Here is a 9,094-nt window from a genome sequence, read left to right on the forward strand (position 1 = left end):
CTGCTTCATACACCTGCTGAAAACCCCTCACAATTAACAACTACCAGTCAAACGGAATCCAGATACAAACTATCAGTTTACAGGGTTTCCAGTGGAGGCTATTCCATTTAAGAAGAGTGACTAGGTGTCAGAGGTAAAATAAGATGCTCCCTACTTACGGCAGTTTTTTCTTGTAAAATTCACAAGTTCACAAGGCTGCAGGTTCAAAATAAAAAAGGAATTAATGGCAAATCCCAGACCATCCCAGACTGGGAATCTTGCTGGTGTTTGAGCTGAAGGTCATATCCCAGTCCCTGAACTAACTCTCATTACAGTAAATCCAGATTCACACAATCCAGTTCCTCTTTATTTCAAATAGTACAGGGACACTCTCGCTTGCTGCAGAAACTAGGCATATTTTTCTAGACCTGTTCTGTTGGCATTTATGATGTTCTGGAGTACCAAGAAACCATTTATCCATTCTTTATTTTGTGCTAATAAACTGATCTAGGATGTCACCACTCAATGGCACTTCCATAAAAGAATGGACATTTCGATAGCGACTCACATAGGAAGAGAGGTCCATGAAGGGGGAGAAGACCTCCTCTGGACCCAGAACACACCTGCAATAGTATTGCCTGTAGGCAGTCATCCATACAAGGGTTAGATGGAACCTTTGCTCAGAAGTGCTCATTTTATATGGGATTACGATTCTGAAGAAATCCTGTACTTCTATTCCCAGTGAAAATAACTGTTGCTGAAGAAATGCCTTCCTTTACAAGAGGGGAAAAAGTACCCCTAAACGTGAGCTAGTGTGTAAGCTGATGTGAGTAAAGAAACAGGTAAATGAATATTAATGGTCCAACGATTTGTAAAACTTTGGACATGGTGTTAATCCACAGGCATAATTGTTTCTCATTCCTTGATCGTTTGCAGAACAGATGAACCCACTGCACTCTGACAAGAACATGAAAAGGATATTGTTTTATAACAGCTAATTGTGTGCACTGCTGTAAGTGCTTATAAATGGAAGACTAAAACAGATAATTCCATGCAGTGTACGGTTAGCTGTAAGGTTGTTACTTACTTCCATTAAAATGGTGCCCATTTGTCCCTTGGCACCCTGAAACAAAATAAACACAGGTCCAAAAAGTCAGACCCTGATACTGTATTTCCATCTAGTACTCTGTAGCCCAAAGAAAATGCAGGCATATAGTGTTTCCCAACAAGCACTTATGAATTTGAAATATGAGGAGACATCAGTTCCCAGCATAGATTTTTGTGGACCCATTCCAGAGTTACAAACCACTTCTCAGACTTATTTCTCAGTCCATTTTCATTAATGGTTTTAAAATGTTCAATACTTGTTGCCCTTGAGAACCAGCATAGTTCAGAACTGGATTTCCTTTATAAACAGCAGTTGCTGTGCTATGTTCAGTTATTTGGACTTTCTGTACTTTCCAACACCCGATGTGTGACAAGCTTGCCCTCTACTCTTGCAGGGTAAAATCCCTACAGTTCTACCTCAAAAGACCCTGCAGAACACACACACATCATGACAGCTCAACCTACTCTGCATCCTTCTCCTTGGGAGCTGTGGAAAAATGCTAGCACCTCAAGCACCTTTTTTCAAAATTAAAGTATTTTTTAATCTTCATAATGGGAATAAAATAGAGGCAAAGGAATTTTTTTTTTTCAAAGGAGCTTAAGAGTTCTCATCATGTGTGCATTCAGATGTGTAGGAATACTACTGAAAATTCTCACTTACTTGCAGGAAGCTGCAGTGAGATACACCAGAAAAATTTCAACTCCACATCCCACAGCTTTTACCTTACCCTCTCTCTACCATAACACTTCAGTTCACAGAAATTATATACTTCTTTACATCCCCAGATTACAACCCCATCTCCTTATTTGTTTCTTCCCCTTCCAATTAATCTTCCATTCCTCCATCTTATGCCTGAGCTATGCTCTTCACCTCCCCTGCTGTCTTGCTGCTAGCACCATCACAGCCATTCCACGCTTTTTTCTTCTCATGTTTCCCAGTAGGTCAATGTTCTTCTTTGGTACTGTTCAGCAAGAGTTAACTGTGAATTGTCTGAGCCCTAATGCTACTTGCAGCAGCTCAGTGGTGGTGACTGAGCTGTGCAGACTCGACACATACAATCATGTCACCAAGAAGGAAGGATGGGGTAAGACAGGCCCGTTTTGGCTGTCCCTGCCTACTACCTGTGCCTCTTCCTGCATTCCCTATCACTTCCACTTCCCACAGACTTCCCACTTTCTCATTTCACTAATGCACAGCTACTGTAATAATCCCACCAAGCCCATATATCCCAAGCTCTACTCTCATTTCTACATTTGAGGAGGAGATCTTGAGCTTGAAATCCCTCTGAAGACTTCTTGGACCATGGACTGGCAAGGCCAACGGCTGTGGCTCATCAGCTCACAAGATTAGTCTACCTGTAACATGTGAGTGGCCAAGCAGCTGGGAAGGCAATGCATTCTTAGCCATTCTTGTGTCCAGCATCATAAAATAAAGTGGGACGGGTACATTCATTGACCAGCACAGTGTAATGAGAAGGAAAAAAAGTTTTCTAAGCTGACACATCCCATGGGCCATGTTTTACAGGTAAAGATACTGCTACCAATAATGTTCCACATTTAAACTAAGAGTAGGCCTAAGAAAGTTTAACATGAAAATCAGTAACAGTAGAGATTGTTTCTGGTCACTATGGAGCTGATTTTCAGCATTGCTGCAGGATAAAGGTAGACACATACAGGGATTTTCCTAGCTACCTACAAGGTTAGTCCTAAATCCTATTGAAATACACAATCCTTTCATCTGCTTAGACATAGAATAAAACATTTTGTTGTACAAAATGCAGAACACAGACACTGGAAAAGTACATCAGGACATCTACTTGTACATAAGGATTAACATGCTACAATCAATATAAGCTTCAAGTGCATGCCTTTAACTGCAAGTCTGATTTTAAATGGCTTTTCTTTTGAAATGAAAAAAATACATTGGCTTTCAGCAGATCAATCCAGTTCTATATTTTAGTACTCTCTGCTTATTTAATTAGATATTTACCCAGCTTAAAGACAATACCAAATACTGTGGAAGAAATTCTGTCCTGCACTATTTGCTGCAGTTCCATTTCAACAGCAGGTGCTCCTGTACACACATATCCACAGGCAAGACATAACTCTATACAACCTCCAGGCAACTAAGCATATGAAACATAATTAAATATTCTGTTATTCTAATAGTAAGTCTAAGATCAATCTAAGAGTGATTTTTTTAAAAATAAAAATACGTTACCATAGGTCCTGATGGCCCTTGATCTCCTGGATCTCCCAGGGAACCTGGTGTGCCAGCATTACCCTAAAAATAGGAATACAAGTTTCATTCTTTATAATTGCACACATAGGTGTCAAATTTCATAAGGGGAAAAAACACCTCAATAACCACATTGTGAGTTGGATCCTGCATTTACATAGATTACCACTATTAAGAATTATTAGCAACCAGCATCTCTGAAGACTCCGACCTGCATTCTCTCAAGACCTGTTGCACAAGATACGGCAATAAAAGATCAGGGTGGGAACCAATTTAACTTTTTTTTTTGGTGAGAAAACACCTAGGACATAAGGGCTTTATTTATAGAACTCTTCACAGAGTTAGCAAATTTGTCATTCTTACTCTTCTACCCCTAGTTCCTTTGGGTCCTTCAGCTCCTGGAATGCCTGGGTCTCCCATCTTCTCCCTGAAAATCAATGAAATTCAGAACTTTATAGGAAAGGAGAAGACAGATAGAAAACTTCCAAATAGAAAAATGCAAAAACAAGACATAAGGAAAGGAAATATGCCATTTAATCATACCTCTGGGCCAGGATATCCTATGAATCCAGATTCTCCCTACAAAAAGAAAGGACAAAGACTTCACAAGAATCTAGAACTTTATGATCTGCTTAGTGTTTGACGCCTTTAAACCAAAAACAATTTAAAAATTATTCTTAGCATTCCAGCCCATTCAAGTAACCGTGGCTACTACTCTGGTCTCAAATGACACCATTTTATATGAACACTTTGCTCATCTAAAGGAAGAGCATTTTAAAAATTTCCAGCAGTTTCTGGATTTTCAAGCATTCTCAGTTTCTCAAATAGTGTCTTATCAAAACTTATTTATGCATCCTAGTAATATACAGTGGAATTCACGTATAATGACTATGAGTAACGGTAACATTCAGAACTCAGTGTTTGAATGTAGTTTCAAAATGTTGTACCCTCCATACTAAACAATGATTCCATGATATTTTGTTGGCATATCAGAAGTCAATTCATTAATTGTTTTCAGTTACTTCAGTTTCTGGTGTGTTCTTTGCTCGTATACGAGAAATATGGAAACTCTCGCATAAACCAATCAGAAGCGAAGTATCTCTTTCCTTAACATCAGAATTCACACTACTTACGTATGCCATTGTTTTAAGAGTTCCCTCCCACGGAAGTGGACATGATTGTAAAATGTCATATGACTTTATCCAACAATTTTCAGCAAATTACATGCACATACACCCCCTATTTCATGTAAGAGAGCGTAATGTGACTGTGAACCTTAATAGCAACCTTAAGTAAAATTTATACTAAAGGTTATTCTCTTAGCTATCAGGGGAGAATCATTCTTTCTGAATCACTATTCTGGAGTAAATTGGTTTTGGGTTATTTTTATTAATTGCTTTAATCCAGGCCCTGCCAAACCCTGGGAAGACATCAGTGTATAAGAAAGGCTTTAAGTTAATCCTTTAAAACAGCGAATAATGACAAGAAGAATTTAGGAGAAACTTTTTTCCTCCGTTCTTCTAACATGGAGGATGTTCCCTGAAGTGAACAAGTGGGAGATTCCAAGAGATTAAAAGATTTAGTCTTGTATACAATGTATGCATAACCTACGAAACTCTCCTATGAAAAGGAATTGTTGGAGTTAAGAAGGAGAGAAAAGATATTGGAAAATAAGAAGCACCAAGAGCCATTTTAGCAAAAGGAGCTCATCAGCTGGAGAGGCTCCCAGGAAGCCTTTCATATCTTTTCTGCAGGTTCCTACAACACTCTGCTTCTCCCACAAAAAGGAACAGTGAGAGACAGGCCTATCAGAGATCCACTTCCATTTTACAAGCAGCAAGAAAGGACTCGTATTGCAACACTACACGAATTCCTTGAAAGGAGGACTGCAGCTTTTTCCAGCATCCTGACCCCTCTGCTCCCAGACTGACCCATTGGTGCCACTGGTGCCATGATTTTGCTCTCTTCATTTCTGTATACTTTTTATTTTAGCTGGATTCTTTTATGGTTTTAAAGAAGTGAGAAATTATTGCTTTTTTTTTATTCAGCACTGTGAAGAGAATGATAAGAGTTTCTTAGCAATTCAGAGGTTGATCCCCAGATCTTATTGCTGACCGTAGGAGCATAAGGAAGAATATTTCACATTAAAACAATATCCTTACTGTCTCAGTATTCCTTGGTAGGCAAGGAATCCCTCCACTGAAAGAAGAAAAATGAGAAGAGCCCCACGTGGCTGGACTACCAATATTTGCCAAGAAGAGTGGTTAGTCAAGCAGACTGAAGTGGGCAGAAAGCACTGCGTACTCCAAGAAGTACAATCCTTCATATCCATATACACCCATCAAGGGAAAGAGTAAGAGAGGGGTCCTCAAAAGAATATCTTATTGAAGAATTTCTCACAAGGACTCTGGGAATCCTGAATCCCTTACTGTGGCCATGTCTTACATTCCTTTTTAATATAATATGGATGTTCCATTTGATACTGCAGAAGACTGAGAGAGAGACATTCTGACTTGAAGCACTCACCTTTGCTCCTTTGCTTCCTTCAGGACCATAGGCATCTCTGCCATCCATGCCCTGCATAGGTTGAACATAGCATGAGTTATATTTTAATAGAGGATTAGATTTATGTCCAGTTTGACTTTGAAATAAAGATGTCCCATTACAGTGAGGTGCTCAGGCTGTTAAGATTAATGAATTAGGGCAAGCTCTCACTATACGATCTAAAACCAGCAGCAAATGGTGGTAAAAGCCATAGAAAGAAAATAAGGATTAAGGCCACACTTTCTTTCCTTGTGTGCCCTACCTTTAGCATATTCTTTCCTCTAGAGAAATTGATGTGAAAGATATTCTCTCTAGCCCACAAGGAATCTGATGTCCATAAGGAAATTGGGAACCAAATGTGAAATAATTTTAATCATATCAGAGAAAATAGAAAGGAATGAACTGTAGTATTTCAGCTGGATTGGTATTAAACTACAGGGGCTCTGAATTAGGGGAGAAAGACTCACAGGCATGCCTCTCTGTCCAGGTGGTCCGACTGGGCCCTTCTCTCCAGGGTCACCAGGCTCACCCTGTTATGATTGAAACACGGAAACTGTTAGTTGGACTCATTCAGGAGAATGTGAAGTTGTCTGTTAGACTGAAGTGTACCTACACATTTTATAGACTAGTTGATGCTGGGCAAAAGCATTCTGCTACAGACCATGTGTCATGGAATGTTCCTTATGGTGGAACTGGAAAGGACTAGGCAAATCAGAATATGCTGAGTATTCATGTAGCTAAACTCCAAAGGCCTTTATTCAATAAAATTTCCATCGTTATACAGTATTATTTATCAGTGAAAAAAGTGGGGTTTGGAAAAGTTTATAATATAGTACTAGCAGGATATATGCTGGAATTCTACCAGCCTGAACCACCTGCTGATGGCAGATGATATTTCTCAGGCAGGCAGTCTGCAGTGAGCTCTTAATACACTCACAGCATTTCTTTTCTTCAGTTCCTTTTTTGTTTCTGCTTTCCAATCGAACTTTCTTCTAACAAGGACCCCAGTATTAAACAGCACAAAATCAGACACAGAAAATAGAAGGTATGATGAAAATTCCTAAGTATTCTTCCAATTTTTGTCACTGTTCCACTGCATGTTTTCACATAGTGACTATTTTTATAGTAAGACTTCGACCTCCTGATACCTCTCTGTCACTGAATGTAACAAACCTTCAAAGAGACTGAGAGGCTTAGCTAACTGGTATGACTTACGACTTTTACATTCAAAGATTCAACAACAACTGAGTTATTTTTATTGAATAAAGTTAGTCTCCCGTATTAACATAAATGAAAGGAAAGTAAGGGATAACATTTATTATAAATGAACTGTAATGTAGACCATCTATTGGCATAAGTCTTTCTGTTAAATTTCATGTTGATTTAATTGTTCTCAACATACTCATTCCTCTATGATAGACATCGTAATAGTCAAGGTTCCTTGGATCTGTTAGGAATTTTTAGAAAAACAAGGTGAAAATAAGCAACTACACTTTTTTTGAACTGGTAAGGTCAGATCAGACATTAGGAATAAGTTCTTCACAAAGAGGGTGGTTGGTCACTGGAACAGGTTTCTCAGGGAAGTGGTCATGGAACCAAGCCTGTCAGAGTTCAAGAAGTGTCTAGATGATGCACTTTGTCACACAGTTTACTCACTCTGTGAGGAGCGGGGAATTGGACCTGATGATCCTCATCAGTCCCTCCCAACTTGTGATATTCTGTAATTAACTGGAATGTATTTTCAACGGATTGGACAGATTCTAGGAATCCTAAAATGAGCTTCAGGGTCAGGTCAGCACTCTTGCATTTTGTGAGAAACCAGGCCCCACTGAGAACCACTACCACAACAGCAATTACACTAGTGGTCATGGTAAAACTAAAAACTTCTTATTATCTCTCTGACACCTGTAAGATTACCTTGAACATATCACTTGTCTTCCCATGTAGTCTAAAAATGTCTATAGATCTTAATATTCTACGCATGTTTCATAGGACTAACAGTGTTAGAACATACTTCTTCGGTCAGATTCTTGAATGACTGATACTGTTAGATTGCTGCAAGTTAGATACCTTAAAAATCTTTACCTTTGCTCCTCTTGCACCTAACTTTCCAACAGAGCCAGGTGAACCTGGGGGTCCCAGACTACCCTGTAATAAGAAGTATCAGTTAAAAGGTGTACAGTGAAGAAATTGAGGGCTCACTGCACTTAAGGTTTAATTCCCACTTGAAATTACTACAGAGTCAGTATAAATAATAGTGCATTTACAAGATTTCAAGGACCACAGCAAGAGTAACTGGTCAAGCTATCGTTCCATTTCTTTCCTGTCTTCTGTACAACTGCTGTATAAACCTCAAAATGCTTTTAAGTATGAAATAAATGTTGGTTTCTGCCTACATAGATACCTAGTCTATACATGCACATGTGCACAAAACCATGAATGCACACATATAATTGGGTGTATAATCATGAACATTATTACTTGACTGAAGCAGATGACCAAGGCTGACAGTGTAGGACATTCCAGTCCTCATTTACACTGATGTAATTCCAGAACAAGAACCTCCAAAATCAAGAGCATCACACAGGAGAGGAGATCAGGAGACAGTGCTCAAATGTTACAACCTGATCATACTTCAGCAGTAAATCTCACAGGCCATAGTGAAACTACTGATCATCATATAACTTTGACCTCAACTACACCACTGTACATCTGTATTTAAACATGCTGCAAGCCATGCTCTTAGTCCTCATACTAGATAACTGAGAGTAGAATCTAAAGATAAGGTTCCTCAGTACAATCATGCAAAAGCTTAGTAACACTGACATTCACTTCCTATTCACCCACCTAAACTTATTTTCAAGGCTGTTATTTTATCATATGAAGCTGCAAATCGGTTACAAAAGATCATTTACATCAAAAACCCCTCAGTTTCTACTTTCTATAAGCTTTTTAAAAACTCTTTATAAGAATAATATCAACACTGAGAATGAAAAGCCCTAATGTGTACAGTAGGAATATATTATTTAAAGCTAACCAGAGGGCCTGGCATGCCTTGTGGTCCTGGAGGTCCTCTGGTCCCTTGTGGTCCTGTTGGGCCCTGATGTAAAAAAGCCATTGAAAAAAAAGTCAGTTCAAGACTGTTGACAGTCTTTCAATGAAGATCAGATTCCTGCAATGATCAGAATACAAGTGCCTGTTTTGTGAGCCTTAATGTACAGGTGA

The 9,094-nt window shown here is 38.9% G+C and overlaps 2 long non-coding RNA genes across 2 annotated transcripts; both read right to left on the reverse strand.

Annotated features, from left to right (window-relative positions):
* Positions 1-1,042: 1,042 nt before the first annotated feature.
* On the reverse strand, positions 1,043-3,320 carry LOC116779978. The gene is made up of 3 exons (XR_004354272.1): positions 3,308-3,320; positions 1,958-2,048; positions 1,043-1,102 (listed from the first exon to the last, which is right to left on the reverse strand). It is a non-coding gene; the product is annotated as an uncharacterized LOC116779978 (long non-coding RNA).
* A 547-nt stretch (positions 3,321-3,867) lies between these two features.
* Positions 3,868-8,972, reverse strand: LOC116779972. Its single transcript, XR_004354271.1, has 5 exons — positions 8,907-8,972; positions 7,955-8,017; positions 6,337-6,399; positions 5,852-5,902; positions 3,868-3,904 (listed from the first exon to the last, which is right to left on the reverse strand). It is a non-coding gene; the product is annotated as an uncharacterized LOC116779972 (long non-coding RNA).
* Positions 8,973-9,094: the final 122 nt, after the last annotated feature.

The sequence above is a fragment of the Chiroxiphia lanceolata genome, chromosome 1 (assembly GCF_009829145.1).
Source record: "Chiroxiphia lanceolata isolate bChiLan1 chromosome 1, bChiLan1.pri, whole genome shotgun sequence".
Taxonomy (NCBI): domain Eukaryota; kingdom Metazoa; phylum Chordata; class Aves; order Passeriformes; family Pipridae; genus Chiroxiphia; species Chiroxiphia lanceolata.